This window comes from Protopterus annectens, chromosome 11.part0, assembly GCF_019279795.1.
Source record: "Protopterus annectens isolate FY-2018-M chromosome 11.part0, PAN1.0, whole genome shotgun sequence".
Taxonomy (NCBI): domain Eukaryota; kingdom Metazoa; phylum Chordata; order Ceratodontiformes; family Protopteridae; genus Protopterus; species Protopterus annectens.
This window is the reverse complement of record NC_056745.1, coordinates 1,556,965,123-1,556,990,600: the sequence shown is the minus strand read 5'-3', so window position 1 is coordinate 1,556,990,600 and position 25,478 is coordinate 1,556,965,123. Positions and strand designations below refer to the sequence as shown.

Below are 25,478 nucleotides of genomic sequence, written 5' to 3'. Positions count from 1 at the left end.
CAAACATTCAAGTTAAAGCTTTATTTGGCTAGAACACAAAACACAAGCACAACATTTCAGTCATAGGATTAAGGCTCTTAACAGGACTCAAGAGCTAAGCCCAGCTATTCAAATTCTGCTAGACTGGAATTGTATTTCCCTCTGTCCAGCAGACTTCCTTGTCTACCTGTTGTGGAGTTATCTGTTCCATCTAGAGCTCAGATAATTCCTTTGCAATCAATTCTTACAAGACAGCAGCTTGTGAAAAAAAAAAAAAATCAACAAGAAGATATTCGAGAATGCCCTTCCTGTATACGTCAGCAACTCAAATGACTTCAATAACTTCATTCTAGCGTTACGTTTTTGCTACATGGTTGTATATCATTAGTTTTAAGACAGTACATTTCCTACCTAAATTCTCTAACAAGAAGACTGGGGACTTGTAGCCTGCAAACATTGCTATGTCAAAATGAACATCCAGATATAGAGACACGTCACTTTTAGGATGCTGGCAGCTGCCCTTAATTATTACTTGTTCTACAACTGATTTTAATTACTTTTAATAAATAATTCTAATGTGTATGCTGTTTGCACTTTACTATGATACAACAAATATCTTCATACAGTATCAAACGGCCAACGAAGAAGACCCTCCTTAAAGGGTCCTGTGAATCAGTACCTTTTTTCACAGAATCTCCTATACCCATACCAATGGATTGAAGCAAATTACTGATAACATACGTTATGCAACATGCGAGTACAAAAGCATGCTCTTCTCTTGAATGTTTTCCAGTTCACGGCCTAGGCACTAGTGAACACTATCCACAAATTAATGCCAACAATTTGATCACTATACATCTGACTAATTCGCAAGGATACCCAGCAACCAATGACAGTCTGACAGACTACCCACATGCATGGGGTGCAGGGTATCCCTGTCCCATCAGGGAGGGCCCGCTCCTATAATAGGGATGAATCCTAAGCAGGGAGTTCCAGGGGAAAGCCAAATAAAACTCAACTCACTAGCCAAGGATAAGACAATAACATCTGGGAAGAGGATGTCGAGAACCCAAAGAACAAGCAAACAATTCTGTCAAGGCAAAAGCAAGGAAAATACTGGAAACCAGCAACTCCTATAAGGGGCTTAGCAGCCAGGAACAGTGTGTAAACTGTTCAGTGGCACAGAGAATACAAATGCCCCCAACCAAGGACTGAATGACACGTGGTGTCTCCACTACATGGGCTAAGAAGATGAACCACTAGTCCCATCTAACTACAAGTACAAATTTCTCTGCTTGCTCCCACCCTAGAAGGATGCACCATACTAGGGAGACAGGATACTTTCACTCCTTTCATGTCCTACCAACTACAAGGAAGTGAGAGGAGAACAGACTGGCTTAAAGATAATCTTCTCAGGAGAAAAAGAAATAAGAAGGGAAATTTTCCTTCCCTGAAGGGGGAAGGAAGCAGCCATCACTTGGTTTTCAGGATAATGGGTTTCAAAGAAGAGGCACATCCACAGGAAATGGACATTAGCCCATGGATGAAAGTCCCATACCTCTAGGCCAACAGCAAAACAGGCACACCAAACAAGCAAAGTTTAATACCATTGAAAGAGAAAGATCACCATGAGGGACAAAGCTGCTCACAGAAGGCAAGTGCCTGACCAACTGGAGAATAGACTTCAATTGTGCCCTCCCATAGGGGAGCAAGGACAGGAGATCAACAAAGAACAAAATTGGAACTGAGCACAATTAAAATGCTTCCAGAACCTCCCAGGTGGTCACAACTGTCTAGCTGTGGGAGGATAAAGTAATTCATCCATGTGGAGAACACCATTCATCTGAACCAGGTAGAAGAAGGCTTCCTACTAACTCCCCACCCCCATAACAAAAATGGAAAGTTGTCAGAAACCAAGAGACCAGCAGCTTGGATAAGGACCAAACTAGGAGCCAGTTGTCACCATAAAATATAGGGAACATTCCTGGCAAGGTCCTTGCCAGACTTCCAGGTTCAACCAGTGGGTCCAAGGCAAATCATCAGCAGCATCCCTTAACTTTACAGTGATATATGGAATCAGTACAAGGACCCAGTGTATCCAAAGCAAATCATCGGCAGCATCCCTTAACTTTACAGTGATATATGGAATCAGTACGAGGATCCAGCGGGTCCAAGGCAAATCATCAGCAGCATACCTTAACTTTACAATGATACATGGAATCAGTACGAGGGTTCAGTGGGTCCAAGGCAAATCATCAGCAGCATTCCTTAACTTTACAGTGACACATGGAATCAGTACAAGAGTCCAGCGGGTCCAAGGCAAATCATCAGCAGCATCCCTTAACTTTACAGTGATACATGGAATCAGTACGAGGGTGAGAACTCTCCCAACTGACACAGAAAATACCACACAGCAACCCTCCTTACTGTGCTGCAGAAGAAGATGGTCCCAACCCCCAAGAAGAGGAACAGACTTGTAACCAGAGCCCCCATCTCTGAAGACACCCAGTTCTAACCCAGAATCAGGTGTCAGTACACAGCAAAGGGATTGGGGGGGGGGGGGTGGAAACAAATGACTGTCACCGGGATCGGATTGCTAAAATATGAGAACTAGTAGAACTGCTTAAAAGAGTGAAACCAAGAAAAATTTATTTCACCAGGAAAAAATGGGTCACTTGCAAGGTAAAGAGGCAGCAGTGTGATTTCTTGTCCCAAAAAGGCAGCAACTAATGGATCACCTTGGAATCCCAGACAAAGGAAGCCCCAGTAACCACTCTATCATGACCAAAAGAGCCCAAGTAACTAAGACAAAGCTAGCCAGGCTATCCTCCCCTCTGCACCAGCTACAGAAGGGTCATCCCACCCCCAAATTCACTGAGTCTGTGCCCTGATCCCAAATCAGGCAAAAAAAGGGTCCAAACAGTTACAGACTTCAGCCTAACCACATTAAGGACCACAGGCAACCTGCAACAGGTATTCTCATATTCATGATCAATATTAAGTTGAAAATATTCAGCTGTACCTTTTCTTAATTCAAGTGTCTGTGTAGACTGTACCAGTCATGAAGACCGCTGGAAGTCCATCCTCCAACTAATGGCACAAAGTTAACTTAATGCAGCTAAGCTGGCTCTGTGGTGCAGCAGAATAAAGCCTGAATTGTGACCAAGACAATCCAGGATCAACTAACAACCTACTCATTGGATGAACTGGCTGGGAAAAGTGAGGGTGGCTGCCATAGCTTTCATTTGTCCATCTTGGGGGCATGGAGTTTGCTGAAGTCACTGCACTGGTAACAGCTAGAAGAGGCTAAATAGACTGCACCAGCTTGCACTGGGTAACTGTTAGTGCAGAGAGATAAATTCCTATGATGCAGGTGACCCAACTTCAACTAGCGCCTTAGGCACCTGTTGTAGCTGATGCGGAGAGGTAGGGAAGAGTAAAAGTGATGAGCCCATATGGGACACATGCACACCAACTACATTGCTGAGCCCATATGGGACGCATGCACACCAACTACACTGCTGAGCCCGTATGGTACTCATGTACACCAACCACACTGCCGAGTCCACATGAGACACATGCACGCCAATTACACTGCTGAGCCCATAAGGGATTACTGCACATGAACTACACTGCTGAGCCCATATGGGATGTGTGCACACCAGCTACACTGCTGAGTCCATATAAGACACATGCATACCAACTACACTGCTGACCCCACATGGGACACATGCATACCAACTACACTGCTGAGCCCATATAGGACACATGCACACCAACTACACTGCTGAGCCCATATGGGACACATGCACACCAGCTACACTTCTGAGCCCGTATGGGACTTATGTAAACCAACTACATTGCTGAGTCTATATGGGATGCAAGGAACACCAACTACACTGCTGAGCCCATATGGGACTCTTGCACACCAACTACACTGCTGAGCCCATATGGGACTCTTGCACACCAACTACACTGCTGAGCCCATATGGGACTTTTGCACACCAACTACACTGCTGAGCCCATATGGGACTCTTGCACACCAACTACACTGCTAAACCCATATGGGAAGCATCTCTCAGTGAGGTCTCACACTGCTTTTATCCAGAGGTGGAAAATTATTTTCTGTCATTTAAGGACAAAGTGACCCACTTGTAAGTCTGACAACAAACAGTGTCTACGACTGCTCAGCAGGGACCTTAACTCTCCTGGGATGTGGCTGACTGTCATCAAGTTATCCAAGTTGTTCTTCAACTGCCACACTTTCACACATCTGGACAGGGGGTAGGAACTCGCTCCCTGTGTATGTTGACAGACTAGACGATGGCTAAGTTGTCTAACTGAACACTTCTGGCTTCCTGAGGTAAGGTACCTTGAAAAGCCAATGATTTCAACACAGATGCTCTAATTTCCAGCAAGTTTATATGAAAGTGGGATTCCTAAGAAAACCAGCAACCCTGAACAGTCTGCCCACTATAGTAATCCCATGTTCTATAGTATACACATCCATGGTGAATGATATCAGAAATGCCTAGAACTGAAACACACTTCCACAATGTAGAAAGGGGGATCCAAATACCACTGTAGATGAAAATAGCAAGCTATGGAGATTGACAAACATAATTAAAAAACCCTCAAAATTCTGTTATAACTGTACCCAAGCTATTCAGTGAAGTGCCTTCATATGAAATAGTTTTTGTATATCTGTTTATCCCCTCACTGCCTGCCAGGCATCAGCTCGCCTGTGAGTTAACCAACCCATTTACTCTAAAGGGCAAGAGCTGGTCACAGGAAAAGCCATAATCTTTTTTTCTTTTTTGCTTCTTCTTTTACAACTCCATCCCTCATTACCCTTTCAGCATCTGGCATGTACCAAGAGGGTACATCCTGGTGTGCCATGTCAGACAATACCACTGCCTTCCATCCAGAAAGGGGGAGCAGGCACTGACTAGTGCACCGCCTTCCAGCCCAGGCAACTACTCCAGCTTCTGCACAGCATTTCAAACTCAGATCATATGAGCTGTTGTCAAAGCATCATTCTGTTACATACCACAGTAAAGGCCCTTGCATGAAGTCTGGCATGAGGGACAATAGAAACTGAAACTGCCACAAGTCCTAATCCTCTGGGATATGTCTCCATTAATACAGGCAGAGCTGAGTGAAAAGATGCAACTATGTGGTGCAAGCAAGGAATTCTGACCTGGGGTAGGACTGTACTAGAAAGAAATTAGACTTTACAAAGTTTGCTGTATCCACCAGGGAGAGGAACAGTTTGAGCAGAGACTCCCTTCACAGGATCATAGGAGGTTACTAGGCTAATGGCCCTAGGGCCCTTACCAGCCTAGCCAAGAGTTTATCCCCAAAAAGAAACCTCAGTCAGCACCATTCACCCCTGTCAGTTAGGGACACAGGTGGACCCCCCAGAACAAATTTGTGGTTTCCCATCCACTCATTAAGGTTGTGCTTGAAGAGGGTCAGTGAGGTACTCTGTTTGATATGTATGGGAAGTCTATTCCAGAGGTGGTGCAGCCTCTGGGAGACAAACCTATCTTTCCAACAGGTTTTACTGATTTGGCATATTAGATTCATGCCTTTTGAGTGGGTAATGCACGAGGAGTTAGACTTACGGATATGGAGCATCTTTAGTAGGGCAGGGTCTGAGATTGCCTTGTAGGTGAGACACAGAACACCTCTTAGCAATCTGTACGATACCAAGTAGAGTGATAGTGATTTGAACCTGTCTGATTAGCACAGGTGTTGGAGACCATGGATTCTCTATGAGGCATTTCTGTCCCTTTCCAATTGGTGTGGATGTTTGGAGAGATACATACAAAAAGTACAGTTTTGTACCTACCATAAATGTAGATGTTCGAGTGTATATACTGCTGCAGTCATCACACTTGGGTTATCCTGTCATCAGGTGGTCCCGCAGTCTGCCAAATCCCAAAGCCTTGGTCCGGCGTCGGTTGTCGTCGCTTCTTCCCTGACGTCAGTGCGACATGGGGTATAAAAGAGGCAGCTGACGCCATTTTCTTCAGTTTTTCTTGACCCAGACGTCAGGTGCCCCCAACTAGGAAGGCAAAACAAAAATCTATGCAAAAATTCCTTAGTAGATAACCAATAGTACTAACTATTAGCAAATACACCATATAGACATGCATCCAATTGATTGATGATCATGGAGCTATAACTAACACCCTGGTATGTAGAGGGGATGGTGGGAGGGTAACCTGGACTGCAGCAGTATATACACTCGAACATCTACATTTATGGTAGGTACAAAACTGTACTATGTTCATCGTGTTATACTGCTGCAGTCATCACACTTGGGTTGAATCCCAAAGCTATGGATGGGTGGCTGGTACTAAACTGGGTTAGGCGAAGCTAGGATGCCCTGCAGCACTGCAGTGGCAAAGCCAGCTCTGGATTTTGAGTATAAAGGAAGGTGGTAGTGCTTGGTAAAGGTGTGCACTGAACTCCAAGTAGCTGCCTCCAGAATGTCCTTGGTTGGAACTCCCCTGGGAAAGGCTGCTGAGGTTGCTGTAGCCCTGGTAGAATGGGACCTAATGTTAACAGGCACTGCTTTCCCATGGTGCGAGTAGCAAAAGTGGATACAATGTGCTATCCCATTTGGAGATGGTCTGTTTTGAAATGGCCTTTCCTTGTGAACCTGCAGCATAGGATACAAAGAGTTGGTCAGTTTTTCTGAAGGTCTTTGTCTTGTCTAAATAGTAACGTAGCTGTCTGTGAATGTCCAAAGAGTGAAGGAGTCTTTCTCCTTTATTCTGGGGGTTTGGATAAAAGGTGGGTAAATGAATGGTCTGATTCAAAGCCACACTGGATACTACTTTTGGCATAAAGGTAGGGTTAGTTCGTAAAGAGACCCTGTCCTGATGGAAAATGATGAAAGGTTCCACTGCCATAAGTGCCTGTAGTTCTGAGACACTGCGTGCTGAGGTAATAGCCCGCAACAAAGCTGTTTTCCAAGACAAGTATTGTAGTTCTGCTTAGAATGCTGGTTCGAAAGGAGGCAGTGTTAATTTTTCTAAAACGAAGTTCAGGTCCCAAGCTGGCGTTGGGGGCTTTCTGGGGGGTCTTATATTCTTAGCCCCTCTGAGAAACTGCCATAGTAAAAGGTGTGAGAACATTGGAGGATCCGTATTGTATTGAGCTGAAATGGCTGAAGCATGGATCTTAATGGATGAGAATGAAAGGCCTTGGTGTTGCATCTCAGTTAAGTATTGCAGTATTTGAGGAATGTTAGGTATCCAAGGATTTTGGCATTTAGCCTGGTTCCATACACAAAATCTTTTCCATTTGTCTAAGTTTTTCTGGTGCTGGGCCTTCTGGCCTCCATAATGACATTCTGGACGTCCTTTGAGAGAAGTGTTGATTGATAACTCAAGGTATTCTCCATGCAGCTAAATTTAAAGTTCTGAGCTGGCTGTGAAGTATCAGAGAGTTTTTCTGAGTGAGCAGTAGTGGGAATTGAGGCAAGATCCATGGAGGGCTGTGAGTCAAGTTCCTTAGTAATGGGTACCAGTGCTGGCGTGGCCAGTCCGGAGTAATGAGGATCATTTGTGGTCTCTCTGATTTGACTTTCAATAATACCTTGCTCAATAGAGGTAGTGGTGGGAAGGCATAGACTGCCAATGCTGTCCAACTGAATGATAGGGCATCCACTTTCCAGGCTAGGGAGTGATAAGTCCTTGTGCAAAATTTCTGTAGTTGCCAATTGTTGGGGGAGGCAAATAGATCTATATCTGGACACCCCCACCTTTGAGTTATCATTGAAAATACTTGTGGGTGTAGTCTCCACTCGTGAGGATCTGCCATATTTCTGCTTAGTTCGTCTGCCAATATGTTTTCCTTTCCTGGCAGGAATCGTGCTTGCAGTTGCACTTGGTAAGTCAATGCTGTGTTCCACAAGGTCATTGCCTGTCTGCATAAAGGGTAGGAGTGTGTTCCTCCTTGTTTGTCTATGTACCACATCACTGTGGTGTTGTCTGTCCTTATTAGTAGTTGTCCTGGATGCAAGAGGTCCTTGAAAGCTGTCAGTGCATTCTGCACAGCTAGCATCTCCTTTTGGTTGATGTGAAGATGCATTTGTTTTGCAGACCATTTGCCCTGTATGCACTGTCCTGCCATGTGTGCTCCCCAGGCGTAGTCTGAAGAATCTGTTGTCATAGTTTGGTTTGCTGGAGGTAAGATGAAAGGAAGACCCTTGTTTATTTGACATGCTTGAGCCCACCATAGGAACTCTTTTTGAAGGCATGGAATGAGAGGTATACTTGATTCGAGGCTGTGCCTGTGTTGAGACCATACACTTTTCAGGTACCATTGTAATTTCCTCATATGCAGCTTTGCATATGGGAGTAGTTGAATGCAGGATGCCATGAACCCCAATGCCTGCAGGATTTTCCATGCAGTGAGCTGGGTAAAAGTTGCCATCTTTTTGAAGTATTGAGTCAATTGTTGTTGTTTGTCTGGCGTGAGAAAAGCCATCTGGGCCATTGTATTTAAGCTGGCACCCAGGAATATTATTTGTTGCAAGGGTATTAGCTTTGACTTCTTTCTGTTTACTGTGTACCCTAGGCAACTGAGCAGCTGTATTACAAATGCCAGATGCTGTAAGAGAATGTCCTTGCTGTTCGCTTGGATCAGGCAGTCATCCAGATATGGGTAAATTTGTATTCATCATTGTCTGCAATATGCAATTACTGATGCCAGGCATTTCGTAAATACTCTGGGCGCAGTAGATAAGCCAAAGGGCAATGCAGAGAATTGATAATGCGTTGTACCTGACAAGAATCTGAGGTATCTTCTGCAATCTTGTCTGATAGGGACATGCAGGTATGCCTCTTTGATGTCCAACGTTACCAGCCAAGACTCCTTGCCCAGCATGGGAAGAAGCTGCTGAAGTGTGAGCATTTTGAATTTGGGTACCTCCAGGAATGTGTTTAGAACTGAGAGGTCTAAAATGGGCCTCCAGGCTTTGTCCTTTCTTGGGGCTAGAAATAGTCTTGAGTAAAAACCTTGACCTTGCTCCTTTGTAGGTACCTTTTGAATTGCTTTCATATCCATGAGAGCTGATATTTGCGCTTGTGCCTCTGCCCATTGGTTTGGAGGCAGATTTGGCATGCCTCTCATCCGTGGTAAAGTGTGGAAATGAAATCTGTATCCTCGGGTAATAATATCCAGAACCCATTTGTCCTTTGTTATAATGCGCCAATTTTGTGGAAATAAAGCCAATTTTGCTCCCAAAGGTGCTGCCAGGGCAATTTTGCTTGGCAGACAAAGAGGGAAGTTATTGTGTTTGTTTCCTGACAGTTTGAGATCTTTTGTCTCCCCCTCTTTGAGATGTTTGCCATTGTCTAGGCCTGAAAGAACCTTGTGGCTGGCATCTGCCCCTTGGGCGTCTGTACCTACCTCTTTGGGGTCTGTCTGATGCAGGAAAGGACCAGTTTTTTGATGGCCAGCTTCTGCTGAAACGAGGAGGTTGTACCTGTAAAAAATCTTTAACTGTTTGCATAGATTTTGCCTTTTCTTCCATTTTCTTTAAAACTTCCTCTGCTTTGACACCAAATAAAACATCTTTCTGCAATGGAGCATCCAATAACTTTGCTTTGACATGTTCTGGTAAGGCTTGTTCTTTAAGCCAAGCATGCCTACATATTACAGACCCTGTGACAGCTGCTCTACATGAGGCTTCCAATGAATAAAAACCAAACTGTAAGGTATGCTTTCCCACCTGTTCTGCTGCATGCAGCAAATCCTGCATCTCTTTGAAACCAGGTTGAGCTGTCTGAGGGATCATTTTCTGTTTTAACTGTGTAATCAAGTACTGTTGGTATTTTAGTATGTGAAATTGGCAGTTTAAGGCCCTCATGGCCAAAGTGGCAGACGTATACACTTTCTTTCCCCATCTTTCTAATGCTCTGGAATCTCTTTCAGAAGGAAGTGGATTCTTAGCAGTAGAGGCCTTAACCCCTTTGGGACCCTGGGTAATGGTTTCTGGGTCTGCAGTAGGACTTTTATATAGAAACGTATGAGTGTCAGGAACTCGGTAGTATCTGTCTGGTTTAGCTGGTGTTGGAGGTAAGGAATCTGGGTTTAGACTAGATTCGGAGTAAACATCATCCAAAATGTCTAAAACTGGAGGAATTGCTAGGGGTCTATGCTGTGGAAGAAGAAGAAACTCCCGGAGTCTTTTCTTAGAGTCAGAATAATCTTGGCCTTCCCAGTGGAAGTGTTCCCTCAAGGTGTGTAAAGTTTCCCCAAAAGAGTAGTCTTCAGGGGGGGAGACAGAGGGAATGGACTCTTCAATATCTGAATCTTCATAAGGAGGGAAGGAGTAATCCTGGTCCTCAGAGTTGCCTGAGGAAATGGATGCTTGGTCAGAGGAAGGATAATCTTCCTCCAGTCTAGGCCTTTTGTCAGGGGGGGTTGGGATCCCCTGATGAGGGTAATTAAATCCTCAGTCATCTTAAGCATCTGTTTTTTAGGCATAGGGGCCTGTGGGGAGTGTGTGGACCCGGCTTCCTAACTTTCAAGGGAGCTTTAGCATAAGATTTAGCAGAGATAGTTGTCGGTTTGAAGACACCTTCAGAAACCGAAGGCCTATCCAAAATTTCTGGATCACCGTCAGGACTGGCATCTAAGGGGTGACGTGGAACCAGTTCCTGAGGCCCAGCTGCTTCGGTCTGGGAGGCCATCAGAATTTCTGAATCAGCGGTAGTCAGGGGCTGCGTAGGCGCCCCGCTGAAAACCGGAGAACCAGCGTCAGGCCTGGCAGGGGCCTCGGTAACTGGTCTTGGCTGTCTGTCCTTATCCTTGCGTTTTTTAAACATTGCTGATGTCGGTTGCTCTGACAGCATGCTATAGTTAAATTTTCTGCCAAAATAATGCTGGGCGAAATCTGCCCGACGCTTAATTGTACGTTTGTTGAACCTAGCACAAAACCGACAACCAGAGACGTCGTGGTCTGGGCCTAGGCAAGGAATACAATAAGAATGAAAATCCTTATGAGGTATTTGCATCCCACAAGAAATGCAATTATTAGCTTTGTCTGACATCGGTCTGAGGCAAGAAAAGTTTCCCCAACGGGGTACTTAGCTTTAGAGAAGACTTCGGGCTGAAATTCGATTAGAAAATCTCAGGAGATGGCCGACCGGCACTTGCGAACTGCTTCTGCTTCAGGCACCGCACGGCAAGAAAGACTGAAGAAAATGGCGTCGGCTGCCTCTTTTATACCCCTGTCACACTGACGTCAGGGAAGAAGCGACGAAAACCGACGCCGGACCAAGGCTTTGGGATTCGGCCGACTGCGGGACCGCCTGACGACAGGATAACCCAAGTGTGATGACTGCAGCAGTATAACACGATGAACATCAGGGAGTTATACTTAATTATTGGTCTAATGAGGGAGGAGTATAAAGACTAAATAACCTCTTTTTTTTCTGGATGCAATCCCTTTACTTATAAGATGAACCAAGTAAAAGGCTTTTCTGACTACTGCCGCTATGGTCGAATGTGAGGTTGTTATCAACCGGAGTATCCAGGTCTCTCACCACAGATTGTGTGCTTAGGGGGTTGCTGTTGATGTGGTAATCAGTAGAGGCCGTGTTTTTGCCGAATCATATGATGATACTTTTTTTGCATTTAGCTTGAAGCCATGACTTTGGTACCAGTCATTAGTTACTGTGAGACCCTCTTGCAGTATGTTAACATCATTTGGGGTGTCAATGACAGCACACAACGTACAGTCATCCGCAAACTTGGTCAGTCATAGGCCTTTTATCTTTGCCTGGACCCCTAAGAAGTAGATGCCAAACAATCGGGGTCCCAGAACAGATCCCTGGGGAACTCCACTAGTGACAGGTCTGCTATCCAAGGTGGAGCTGCCTGTTTTGACCTTGAGGGTCCTGTTGGTGAGCCAGCTGGCCACCCATCTGATGAGATAGGGGTTTACGCCAAGTTGTGTTAGCTTTTCAATGATGCCCAAGTGGGGGATTGTGTCAAAGGCCTTAGCCAAGTCAAGATAAGCTGTATGTACTGACTTTCCCTTATCCAGGGCCTTGGTGACAGTCTCAAAGAAGTCAACCAGGTTCAGCTGGCAAGATCTGCCTTTGACAAATCCAAACTGGTTGGGTTAAGTGCTTGGAGATTTAATATGTCCTTGTTTATAAAATCCATAATAATAAGCCCCATGGCTTTACAGATCAGACTTGTCAAGCTAATGGGGTGATTGTTTCCAGGGTAGTAGTGGCACCACCTTTGGGCAAGGGGATAACAATGGCAGTTCTCCACTTTTTTGGAATGAAGCCTGCACTTAGGCTGTTGTTGAATAGGGGTGCTCAACGGCAAAGCCAGTTCCTGCTGGAGATGGTGCAAAATACAGCCTGGGATACTATCTGGTCCCATGATAGCTGTGGTCTTTGCCTTGGCTAGGGCCTTTAACACTTGATCTATGGATATGTGAGGTGTGGGACAAGTATTGGGGATGTCAAAAAGGCCTTTGTGGGGACGGGGGTGAAGTTTGCTCTGAACCTTTCACCAAATTCATCACAGACAGGAGAACAAGGAGCAGGTATTCCAGACATTGGAATGATCTGGCTCCCTAGAGTCTCCAGTCAGTTGCTTCTAAATACATGCACTTAGTGAACACCCTAGTGGCAAAGATGAAATTGAAGGGGCTTTCCAGGACACACTGGGGATTCTAATGGGGACATTAGGCATTTTCGGGGCACATACAGCACATCCAAAATCGTTCTGACAGAAGAGGAGTGAGAGACTGCACTGTGATCTTTTAAAATGTTTATTTTGGCATAAAGGTGTTTAGACGGCTTAGATCCAGTATGGACCAGAAGTCATTTGTCATCTATGACACCAAAAGGAACCTGGAATAAAATCCTAAGCCCTTCTGGTCTTGTGGGAACTCCAAGATCACTCTTCTTCAACAGGCTTAACATCTCCTTTGTTACTTCTTGCTATTGATGGTATGGTATCGGATGTCTGACAAGGGGAATGATGTCATCTGGGAAGGGAAAGAAAGGATAGTGTACTCTCTGAATATGACTCTGTAACCCACCTGCCATTTTTAAACTTTGAAGTGAATGTAAAAATAACTCCAAATGATTCCATAATGTAATAATCAGACAAGGCCTTAAAGACTGTTGCTGTTCACAGTGGGGCAAACCATGGCCTCCTAGAGATCAGAAAGAATCTTGACTTTTGGGAGTGTGATCCTGCTAGAAACCAGACTGATGGGAAAGTACAGTTTTGTACCTACCATAAATGTAGATGTCCGATAGGCATGCATCTGCAGTCCTTACAAATGGGTTGTCCTGTCGTCAGGCAGCCCTTCGGTCGGCCGGATTCCAAAGTCTGGGTCTGGCCTCAGCTTGTGTCGCACTTCACCCGACGTCATAGCTGCAGTTCTTCGGGTATAAAGGCATCAGCCGACGCCATTTTCCTCAGTGTTTCTTGCCCCAGATGCCAGGTGCCCTCTAGGAAGGCTAAATTTGGATAATGCAAATGGTTCCAAATAGTACAGAGCAAACAAAAAATAAGCATGTATGTACATATATACAAACAAATACACCATAATAGATTCCTCCAGCTAGCTACAAGATGGGCAAATACCCTAGGAGTACCACAGAGGGGAAGGACTGCAGATGCATGCCTATCGGACATCTACATTTATGGTAGGTACAAAACTGTACTATGTCCTTCAAGGATGCATCTGCAGTCCTTACAAATGGGTAGAATACCATAGCCAAACTGGGGGAGGAGGAGAAATAAGATTATGGTGTAGTTAAGATCCCTTGCAAAACAGCAGTGGCAAAACCTGCTCGGGATCTGGAGTATAAAGGTAAATTATAATGCTTGGCAAATGTATGCACGGAGCTCCAAGTAGCAGCCTCTAAAATGTCTTTGGTAGCCACTCCTCGTAGAAAAGCTGTGGTAGTGGCTGTTGCCCTTGTAGAGTGAGGCCTGATGTTTTCTGGAGTTTTCTTCCCATGGTAGGAGTAACAAAATCTAATGCAATTTCCTATCCACTTAGAGATTGTCTGTTTTGAAATTGCTTTTCCTTCCATTCCTGTTGCATATGCTACCAGTAGTTGGTCAGTTTTTCTATTGCCCTTGGTCCTGTCCAGGTAGTAGCGTAGTTGTCTATGTACATCCAAGGTATGCAACAGTCTTTCCCCCCTGTTCTGTGGGTTGGGAAGAATGTAGGTAGATGGATAGCTTGATTTAAAGATACCCTGGAGACCACCTTTGGCATAAAAGTAGGACTTGTTCTCATGGACACTCTATCTTGATGGAAGATCAGGAAGGGCTGTACTGCCATTAATGCCTGTAGCTCAGATACCCTTCTTGCTGAAGTGATTGCAAGCAGGAAAGCAGTTTTCCATGATAAGTATTGTAAGTCTGCTGTTGCTGCTGGTTCGAAAGGAGGGAGTGTCAACTTTTCTAGCACAAAGTTCAAGTCCCACGCTGGCAATGGTGGCTTCCTAGGTGGTTTTACATTTTTAATTCCTCTCAGAAAAGTACAGTTTTGTACCTACCATAAATGTAGATGTCCGAACAGGATAGCATCTGCAGTCCTAACAAATGGGTTGTCCTGTCGTCAGGCAGCCCTTCGGTCGGCCGGATTCCAAAGTCTGGGTCTGGCCTCGGCTGGTGTCACACTTCACCCGACATCATCTCTGCTGGTCTTCGGGTATAAAGGCATCAGCCGACACCATTTTCCTCAGTGTTTCTTGCCCCAGATGCCAGATGCCCTCTTGGAATACTAAATTTTGGATAAATGCCAATGTTTCCAAAAATAATAGTAGGCAAACACAAAAAATAAGCATGTATGTACATATATACAAACAAATACACCATAAGAGATCCCCCCTAGCTAGCTATTAGGAGGGTAAATATCCTAGGAGTACCACAGAGGGGAAGGAGGGTGGGTAATCCTGACTGCAGATGCTATCCTGTTCGGACATCTACATTTATGGTAGGTACAAAACTGTACTATGTCCTTCAAGGATGCATCTGCAGTCCTAACAAATGGGTAGAATACCATAGCCAAACTAGGGGAGGTGGAAGAAGAATTATGGTGTAGTTAGGATCCCTTGCAATACAGCAGTGGCAAACCCTGCTCGGGATCTGGAGTATAGAGGTAAGTTGTAATGCTTGGCAAATGTATGCACGGAGGTCCAAGTAGCCGCCTCAATAATGTCCTTGGTAGCCACTCCTCGTAAGAAAGCTGTGGTAGTGGCTGTAGCCCTTGTAGAGTGAGGTCTTATGTTCTGTGGAATTTGCTTTCCATGGTAGGAGTAACAGAATCTTATGCAATTTCCTATCCACTTGGAGATTGTCTGTTTGGAAATTGCTTTTCCTTCCCTTCCTGTTGCATAAGCTACTAAAAGCTGGTCAGTTTTTCTATTGCCCTTGGTTCTGTCCAGGTAGTAGCGCAACTGTCTATGTACATCCAAGGTATGCAGCAGTCTTTCCCCCCTGTTCTGTGGATTGGGAAAGAAGGTAGGTAGGTGGATTGCCTGGTTTAGAGACACTCTGGATACCACCTTAGGCATAAATGTAGGATTAGTTCTCATGGACACTCTATCTTGATGGAAGATTAGGAAGGGTTGTACTGCCATTAAGGCCTCTAGTTCAGAAACCCTTCTTGCTGAAGTAATTGCCAGTAGGAAAGCAGTTTTCCAGGATAGGTGTTGAAGATCTGCTGTTGCTGCTGGTTCAAATGGAGGGAGTGTCAATTTTTCTAGCACAAAGTTCAAGTCCCATGCTGGTAATGGTGGTTTCCTAGGAGGTTTTACATTCTTGATTCCTCTGAGGAACTGCCTGAGTAGAGGATGTGAGAAGACAGGGGGATCGAAGCTGTATTCTGCAGAAATAGCTGATGCATGTATCTTGATGGATGAATAGGACAGACCTGTATGGAGAAGCTCTGCCAAGTACTCCAGGATGTTAGCAATATCTATCTTTGACACATCTTTTCCTCTTTCAGTACTCCAAATGACAAACCTTTTCCATTTTCCTGCATAGTTCCTTCTTGTTGAAGGTCTGTGGGCCTCAAGGATAATGTCTTTAACCCTTTGGGATAAATCTGGGTTAGTTGCTGTTATGTAATGTTCCAGGCAGTCAGTTGCAGAGTTTTTAGGTTTGGATGCATGATGTTGTAGTCATTCTGAGTTAACATCAAAGGCATCAGGGGTAGTGTCCACGTTCTCCCCCGAGACATGCTCCTCAGCAATGGATACCAGTGTTGTCTTGGCCAATTTGGAGCTATCAGAATTATCCTTGGACGTTCCTCTTTGATTTTCAATAGTACCTTGTGCATCAAAGGAAGAGGTGGAAATGCATATGCTGTCAGGCCTTTCCAACTGAAGGATAGAGAGTCCACCTTCCAAGCAAGTGGGTGGTATTTCCTTGTGCAGAATTTCTTGAGCTGGTGATTGAGTGGGGATGCGAATAGGTCTATTTGTGGCATTCCCCATTTCTTTGTGATGGCCTTGAAGATGTCCGGGTGTAGCATCCATTCGTGAGCATCCGAGGTAGTTCTGCTTAACATGTCTGCTAGGATGTTTTCTTTTCCCGGTACAAATATTGCCTGTAAGTGGATGTTGTAGCTCAGAGCTATATTCCAAAGGTCCAGAGTCATTCTGCATAGGGGGTATGAATGCGTGCCTCCCTGTTTGTTGATGTACCACATGACTGTGGTGTTGTCTGTCCTTATCATTAGATGGCCTTCTTTGAGGAATGGTCTGAAATTCTGGATTGCTAGTTTTACTGCCAGCATTTCTTTTTGATTTATGTGCAGGTGCAGTTGGTCTGGAGTCCATAATCCTTGTATGCATTTGTCCAGCATGTGTGCCCCCCAACCTAGGTCTGAGGCATCCGTTGTGATGGTTTGGCTTGCTTGAAAGTTGTGGAAGGGCAAGCCTGGGTTTGACTGACATGCTTGAGCCCACCATAGGAACTCTTGTTTCAGGCATGGGATTAGTGGTATTTCGGTTTCTAAGCTGTGCCTGTGTTGAGACCATAAATTCTTTAGGTACCACTGTAGCTTTCTCATATGCAGTCTGGCATGGGGGACCAGGATTATGCATGATGCCATGAAGCCCAAGGCCTGCAATACTTTCCTTGCTGTTAGTTTGTTCTGCTTTGTTAATGCCAAGAAGTAAAGAGGGAGTTGTTCTTGTTTTTCTGCAGTTAGGAATGCCATCTGTTTTACTGTGTCCAATTCCGCACCCAAGAATGTTCTTGTTTGGGATGGTATCAGTCTTGACTTTTTTAAATTGACTGTGTATCCCAGGGCTTGTAGTAAGCAAATGACCCTTTGTAAGTCTTTTGTCAGCTTGCTTTTGTTGTCCGCCTGTATCAGGCAGTCGTCCAGGTATGGATAAATTTGGATTCCCTGTAGCCTGCAATGAGCGATTACTGATGCCAGGCATTTTGTGAATACTCTGGGCAGTAGATAAGCCAAAGGGCAATGCTGAGAATTGATAATGCTCTGATCCTGCAAGAAATCTGAGGTATCTTCTGCAATTTGGTCGTATGGGGACGTGCAGGTATGCCTCCTTGAGATCTAGAGTTACCAGCCAACACTCCTTGCCCAGCATGGGAAGAAGTTGCTGTAGGGTCAGCATTTTGAATTTTGGGACAATGATGAATGTGTTTAAGGCGGACAGGTCGAGAATAGGTCTCCAACTTTTCTCTTTTCTTGGTACTAGGAAGAGTCTGGAGTAGAATCCTTTGCCCTCTTCTGTTGGTGGTACTCTTTCCACAGCTCTCATCTTTGTTAATTGAGCTATCTGTTTTAGAGCTTCTGTTTTCTGGTTTGGAGGTAGGTTTGGCATTCCTCTTTTACTGGTAAGGTGTGGAAGTGAAACCTGTAGCCTTGGTCTATGGTCTGCAAAATCCACTTGTCTTTGTGATATAGTGCCAATTTTTGAAAATAAGGCTAACTTTCCGCCTAAGGGTGCTGCTATTTGTTCCCTGGTAGGCGGTGTCAGAGCCAAGTCACTGTGATTGTCCTGTTGCAGTGGCAGTGGTTGTGTCTGTACCTCGCTGGTTATTGCCTTGCCACTGGCGTCCTCTGTAGGCACCTCCTCTGGATTGATTTCTGCCTCTGGAACGTCTATTCCTGCCTCTCTGAGATTTAGAGGAGTCTGGAAAGGACCAATTTTGGAAGGCCAGTTCCTGCTAAACCTTGGGAGCTGAACCTGTAAGAAATCTTTAACTGTTTGTACAGATTTTGCCTTCTCTTCCATTTTCTTCATTACTTGCTGAGCAGGAGAACCAAATAGACTGGCCTTATCCATAGGAGCATCTAACAGCTTTGCTTTAACATGATCCGGCAAGACCTGTTCTTTCAACCATGCATGCCTTCTTATAACTGTGCCAGTCATGGCTGATCTAAATGAAGCCTCCAGTGCATCATAGCCACATTTTAAAGAATGGTTACTAACCTGCTGAATGTTACTCACCATTTCTAAAACATATTTCTTATCTAAGGAGTCATCAGAGGACAGTTTCTTAGTTAACTGATCAAGCATAAACTCTTGGTATTAGATCATATGAAACTGACAGTTCAAAGCTCTAGCTGAGAGAGTAGCAGAGGTGTAAACTTTTTTACCCCATCTCTCTAAGGACCTGGATTCCCTTTCAGAAGGGAGAGGGTTTTTTGCTGAGGTCGAAGCTACTGCCTTAGGCCCTGGGAGATAGTCTCGGGATCTGCAAGTGGGGCCTTGTATAGGTGGTGATGAGTGTCCGGTACCCTGTAAAACCTATCTGGTTTGGCAGGGGCTGGAGGTAAAGTATCAGGAGCAGTGCAAACATCATTAAATGCATCATCCACAACAGGCAGAACTGGAGGTATAGCTAAGGGCCTATGTTGCGGTAAGTGTAGAAAGGTCCTAAGCCTTTTTCTTGAATCTGAAAAATCTTGTCCCTGCCATTGGAATTGCTCTCTCATGGCTTGTAAGGTTTCCCCAAAGGAAAATTCCTCTGGTGGAGAGGCAGATGGAATAGATTCTTCAGCATCGGAATCTTCATAAGTAGAAAAAGGAGCCTCTGGATGGTCTGTAATGTCTGAGTCATCAGAAGAATCATCTGAGGACACTGGCTCTGGGGGCTCTGCTCTAGGTCTCTTTTCTGGAGGCTGAGAGGCCCTGTCTGGGTGAGATTGGGATCCCCTAATTAAAGAGATGAGATCCTCTGCCAGAGTAAGCATTTGAGAACTGGAACTGGGCCTGTGGGAGGGGGGCTTAACAGGCACTGATTTAGCAGTTTTGGCTGCTTTAGCACTGGCAAAGGCCTTAATAGACATGGCTGCAGGAGGCCTAGCAGCACCACGTGCTGGGGTAGAGACATCCAAAGGGATGGTGTCTGATAATTCTATAGGAACCACATTAGTAGGCAAAACTTCAGAGGCCAATTCAACTAGGGTAGCAGGAGCCTCGGTAGCAGTCATGGATTCGGCTGAAGATTGACCCGTTTGCTCAGTTTCGGCCGAAACCGAGACACTCGCGGTTTGCTTAACCGTGGTTTCGGCCGAAACCGCGGACCGCGAGTGTCGGTCTTTTTCTTTGCGTTTTTTAACAATTTGAGAAGTCGGACGATCGGACGGCATAATGTACGCAAAATCTGAGCCGAAAAACTGTTCAGCAAACTCCGACCGACGCCTAAGCGTTCGTCGGTTGAAGGAAGCACAGGCTAAACAGGCTGCTACGTCGTGGTCTGGGCCTAAACAAGGTAAGCAGTAAGAGTGGAAATCTTTATGAGGTATTTGTTTCCCACAAGTTAAACAGTTATTTACTTTTTCTGACATCGGCTGAGGCAAGAAAGAGTCCCCAACGGGGTACTTAGCTTTTTAGAAGTCTTCAAAGTAGTATTCGGTAGTAGTAATCTCTGGATCTGACCGACCGGCACTTGCGAACAGCTTCTGCTTCGGGCGCCACGTGGCAAGAAAGACTGAGGAAAATGGCGTTGGCTGATGCCTTTATACCCGAAGACCAGCAGAGATGACGTCGGGTGAAGTGCGACACCAGCCGAGGCCAGACCCAGACTTTGGAATCCGGCCGGCCGAAGGGCTGCCTGACGACAGGACAACCCATTTGTTAGGACTGCAGATGCATCCTTGAAGGACATCTGCCTGAGCAGAGGATGTGAGAATACTGGAGGATCCAAGTTGTATTCTGCTGAAATAGCTGATGCATGAATCTTAATGGAAGAATAGGACAGGCCGTTGTGTATGAGCTCTGCCAAGTATTCCAGGATGTTGGCTATGTTTACCAGAGACACATTTTCTCCCTTTGCAGTACTCCAAATGTGATATCTTTTCCATTTTGCTGAATAATTTTTTCTTGTTGAGGGTCTGCGAGCCTCCAAGATAATGTCTTTAACCCTTTGGGATAAATTTGGGTTATTTGGTCTTATGCAATGTTCCAGGCAGTCAGCTGCAGTGTTTTCAGGTTTGGATGCAGGGTGTTGTAGTTGTTCTGTGTTAACAGTAAGGGAACTAGAGGTAGAGTCCATATTTGTTCCCGAGACATGCTCCTCAGTAATGGGTACCAATGTTGCCTTGGCCAGTCTGGAGCTATCAGGATGATCCTTGGACGGTCCTCTTTGATTTTCAATAGCACCTTGTGCATCAAAGGAAGTGGTGGGAATGCATATGCTGTCAGGTTTTTCCAACTGAAAGATATGGTGTCCACTTTCCAAGCAAATGGGTGGTACGTCCTTGTGCAGAATTTCTTCAGTTGGTGATTGCGTGGGGATGCAAATAAGTCTATTTCTGGTAGTCCCCATTTTCTTGTAATGGTTTTGAAGATGTCCGGATGCAGCATCCATTCGTGGGCATCCGTGGTAGTTCTGCTTAGTATGTCTGCTAGAATGTTTTCTTTTCCTGGCACAAAAATTGCTTGTAACTGAATGTTGAAGCTCAGGGCCACATTCCAGAGGTCCACTGCCATCCGGCATAGAGGGTACGAATGTGTGCCTCCCTGTTTGTTGATGTACCACATAACTGTGGTGTTGTCTGTCCTTATCAACAGTTGACCTTGTCGAAGAAATGGTCTGAATGTCTGAATTGCCCGTTTTACTGCCAGCATTTCCTTTTGATTTATGTGTAGGTGCAGCTGGTCTTGAGTCCATAAGCCTTGTATGCACTTGTCCAGCATGTGCGCCCCCCCAACCGAGGTCTGAGGCGTCCGTTGTTATTGTCTGACTTGGTTGAGTGCTGTGGAAGGGCAGTTCTTTGTTCGATTGACAGGCCTGAGCCCACCATTGGAATTCTTGTTTCAGGCATGGGATTATTGGAATTTGGGTTTCTAGGCTGTGCTTGTGCTGCGACCATAAATTCCTTAGGTACCACTGTAACTTTCTCATGTGCAGTCTGGCATGTGGAACCAATATTATGCAGGATGCCATGAAACCCAAGGCTTGCAGGACTTTTCTTGCTGTTAGCTGGTTCTGCTTTGTTAATGCCAAGAAGTAGAGAGGGAGTTGCTCCTGTTTTTCTACTGTTAGGAATGCCATTTGTTTTGATGTGTCCAGCTCTGCACCCAAAAAGGTTATCCTTTGGGATGGTATTAGCCTTGACTTTTTTATATTGACTGTGTATCCCAGGGCTTGCAGTAGATAAATGACCCTTTTCAAGTCTTCTGCTAGCTTTTGTTGTCCGCTTGTAACAGGCAGTCGTCCAGGTAAGGGTAGATTTGGATTCCCTGAAGCCTGCAATGAGCAATTACTGATGCCAGGCATTTTGTGAACACTCTGGGCGCAGTAGATAAGCCAAAGGGCAATGCTGAGAATTGATAATGCTCTGATCCTGCAAGAAATCTGAGGTATCTTCTGCAATTTGGTCGTATGGGGACGTGCAGGTATGCCTCCTTGAGATCTAGAGTTACCAGCCAAGACTCCTTGCCCAACATGGGAAGAAGTTGCTGTAGGGTCAGCATTTTGAATTTTGGGACAATGAGGAATGTGTTTAAAGCGGACAGGTCGAGAATAGGTCTCCATTGGTTTTCTTTTCTTGGTACCAGGAAGAGTCTGGAGTAAAATCCCTGTCCTTGCTCCATAGATGGTACCTTTTCTACAGCTCTCATCCTTAGTAAGTGAGTTATTTGTTTTAGAGCTTCTGCCTTTTGATTTGGAGGTAGGTTTGGCATTCCTCTCTTCCTTGGTAGAGTATGGAAGTGAAACCTGTAACCTTGGTCTATTGTCTGCAAAATCCACTTGTCTCCCTGTGATGTAATGCCAGTTTACTGAAAATAAGGCTAGCTTCCCGCCTAAGGGTGCTTCTAGTTGTTCCCTGGTAAGCGGTGCCAGAGCCAAGTCACTGTGATTGTCCTGTAGTAGTGGTGGTGGCTGTATCTGTGGCTGTACATCGCTGGTTGTTAGCCTGCCACTGACGTCCCCTGTAGGCACCTTTGGATTGACCTCTGCCTCTTGAGCGCCTATTCCTGCCTCTCTGAGCTCTGGAGGTGTCTGGAAAGGACCAATTCTTGGAGGGCCAATTCCTGCTAAACCTTGGAGGTTGGACCTGTAAGAAATCTTTCACTGTTTGGACAGATTTTGCTTTCTCTTCCATCTTCTTCAGCACCTGTTGTGCAGGAGAGCCAAACAAATTGATCTTGTCCATGGGAGCATCTAGTAGCTTTGATTTGACATGGTCTGGTAAGGCCTGCTCTTTTAACCATGCATGTCTTCTGATCACTGTGCCAGTCATGGCTGATCTAAAGGAAGCTTCCAGTGCATCATAGCCGCATTTTAAGGAATGATTACTGACCTGCTGAATGTTATGTACCATTTCCTGAATAGATTTTTTGTCTAATGGTTCATCCGAGGACAGCTTTTTAGTTAACTGGTCTAACATAAATTCTTGATACTGGATCATGTGGAATTGACAGTTCAAGGCCCTAGCTGAAAGAGTAGCAGAAGTGTAAACTTTTTTACCCCATCTCTCTAAGGACCTGGATTCCCTTTCAGAGGGGAGGGGGTTTTTGGCAGAGGTAGCTGCTACAGCCTTAGGTCCCTGGGAGATAGTTTCGGGATCTGCAAAAGGAGCCTTATACAAATGATAATGTGTGTCCGGGACCCTGTAGTACCTATCGGGCTTAGCAGGGGCCGGAGGAAGTGAATCAGGAGCAGTACAAGCATCATTAAATGCATCATCCACAACAGAGAGAACTGGAGGTATGGCTAAAGGCCTATGCTGTGGTAAATGCAGAAAGGTTCTAAGCCTTTTTCTGGAGTCTGAAAAATCCTGGCCCTGCCACTGAAATTGTTCCCTCATAGCATGCAAGGTTTCCCCAAAGGAAAATTCCTCAGGCGGAGAGGCAGAAGGAATGGACTCTTCAGCATCAGAGTCTTCATAAGGGGAGAAAGGGTCCTCTGGGGGGTTTGTATTATCTGAATCATCAGAGGAGTACTCAGTAGAAACTGGCTCAGGGGGCTCTGCTCTAGGCCTCTTCTCTGGAGGTGGGTGAGAGGCCCTGTCTGGGTGAGGTTGGGATCCCCGGATCAAAGAAATGAGATCCTCTGCTAGACTAAGCATTTGTGAAGTAGAGCTAGGCCTGTGAGAGGGGGTCTTAGCAGGCACAGATTTGGTAGTTTTAGCTGCTTTAGCCCTGGCAAAGGCCTTAATCGACATGGTTGCAGGTGGCCTAGCAGCTCCACGTGCAGGGGTTGAAACATCCAAGGGTATAGTATCAGATAATTCCTGGGAACCTGCAAGAGCAGGTGGGATTTCAGAAGACGATTCCACCAGGTTGGATGAGGCCTCGGTAGGAGGTAAGTTTTCGGCTGAAGGAAGAACCGCGAGCTCGATTTCAGCCGAAACCGAGACACTCGCGGTTGGCTTAACCGCGGTTTCGGCCGAAACCGCGGACCGCGAGTGTCGGTCCTTTTCCTTGCGCTTTTTAGATATTTGCGTAGTCGGAGGATCCGACGGCATAATGTAAACAAAATCGGAAACGAAAAACTCCTCAGCAAATTCCGACCGATGTCTAAGCGTTCGTCGGTTAAAAGAAGCACAGGCTAGACAAGCTGCTACGTCGTGGTCTGGGCCTAAACAAGGTAAACAGTAAGAGTGGAAATCTTTATGAGATATTTGTTTCCCACAAGTTAAACAGTTATTCACTTTTTCTGACATCGGCTGAGGCAAGAAAGAGTCCCCAACGGGGTACTTAGCTTTTTTAGAAGTCTTCGGTAGTAGTAGAAGTATTCGGTAGTAGTAATCTCTGGTTCTGACAGACCGGCACTTGCGAACAGCTTCTGCTTCAGGCGCCACGCAGCAAGAAAGACTGAGGAAAATGGCGTCGGCTGATGCCTTTATACCCGAAGAACTGCAGCTATGACGTCGGGTGAAGTGCGACACCAGCCGAGGCCAGACCCAGACTTTGGAATCCGGTCGACCGAAGGGCTGCCTGACGACAGGACAACCCATTTGTAAGGACTGCAGATGCATCCTTGAAGGACATCTATCTGTTTGCAGCATTCTCTTATTGCTTCTATGTACCACGTCTGAATCCTGGTTTCACTACATTCTATTAAAACAATGCCATGGACTGTGAATTCTAACATGCACAACAGGGAAGCTCTTGCCCTGCTCTTCCACATTCTTGAAGTGATGTTGCATTTCCTTAACAAACAACAGATGTCAAGAAAAACAAGGACTGTACAAAGTTACCATAGCAACATCAGAAAAATATGCAAGATAATGCAGCCAGGACAGTTGGCAAAAAGCAATGTGAGATCTTCTACTCAAACAGCACTTTCAGTTATTTAACAAGAGGCACTTCATAAGGTTGCTCCTATAAGAAGAGGCACAGGTCTGGGTCTTCAACATCTCTTTCATTGGCCCATTTGGCACAATCCAATGCAAAGTACAAGGTGAACCATTGAGGAAGGCATATGTATGCCGAAACCAGTTTGACTGCTTTGTTATAGCTATAGTTTTACTATAGCTTTTGGAGTTGCCACAATTAAACAGTTTTTTGGTTTCACCAAGGTGCTGGCCAGTTTTGAGATTGCATTGGGTGTTGTGGGGCTTTGCACCAGCCGTACTTGCAGTTCTTACGTGTGTACTTGAACAGCTAATTTATCCCTGGTTTGGCACCTATGTCTCTAATGGAAACAGGCAACCTGTAAAAGGTTCATCTCCCAGGCCCCTGCTTACACTTATCAAGAGTACCAGAACTTGTCAGAGATACTGGATGCACGGCTAGGCTTAAAAGGCCCTAGTGGTCGTCAGCCTAGTAAATGCCTATGAACCCATAAAATCAAATTTTAGAGAGGAAGAATCTACCATAGTAGTAGTTGATGGAAAAGCATGAGGATCTTATATACACACACACACACACACACACACACACACACACACACACACACACACACACACACACACACACACACACACACACTGTGCATTTTTGAGTGCGATTAAAATGCTGTCAGACTAAACCCAGGAATAAATA

At 45.3% G+C, this 25,478-nt stretch overlaps 1 protein-coding gene across 1 annotated transcript in view; it reads right to left on the bottom strand.

Moving 5' to 3' along the window:
- SMO (smoothened, frizzled class receptor) overlaps window positions 1-25,478 on the bottom strand; it is a 558,191-nt gene that overhangs the window by 204,305 nt on the left and 328,408 nt on the right. The window lies entirely within an intron of this gene.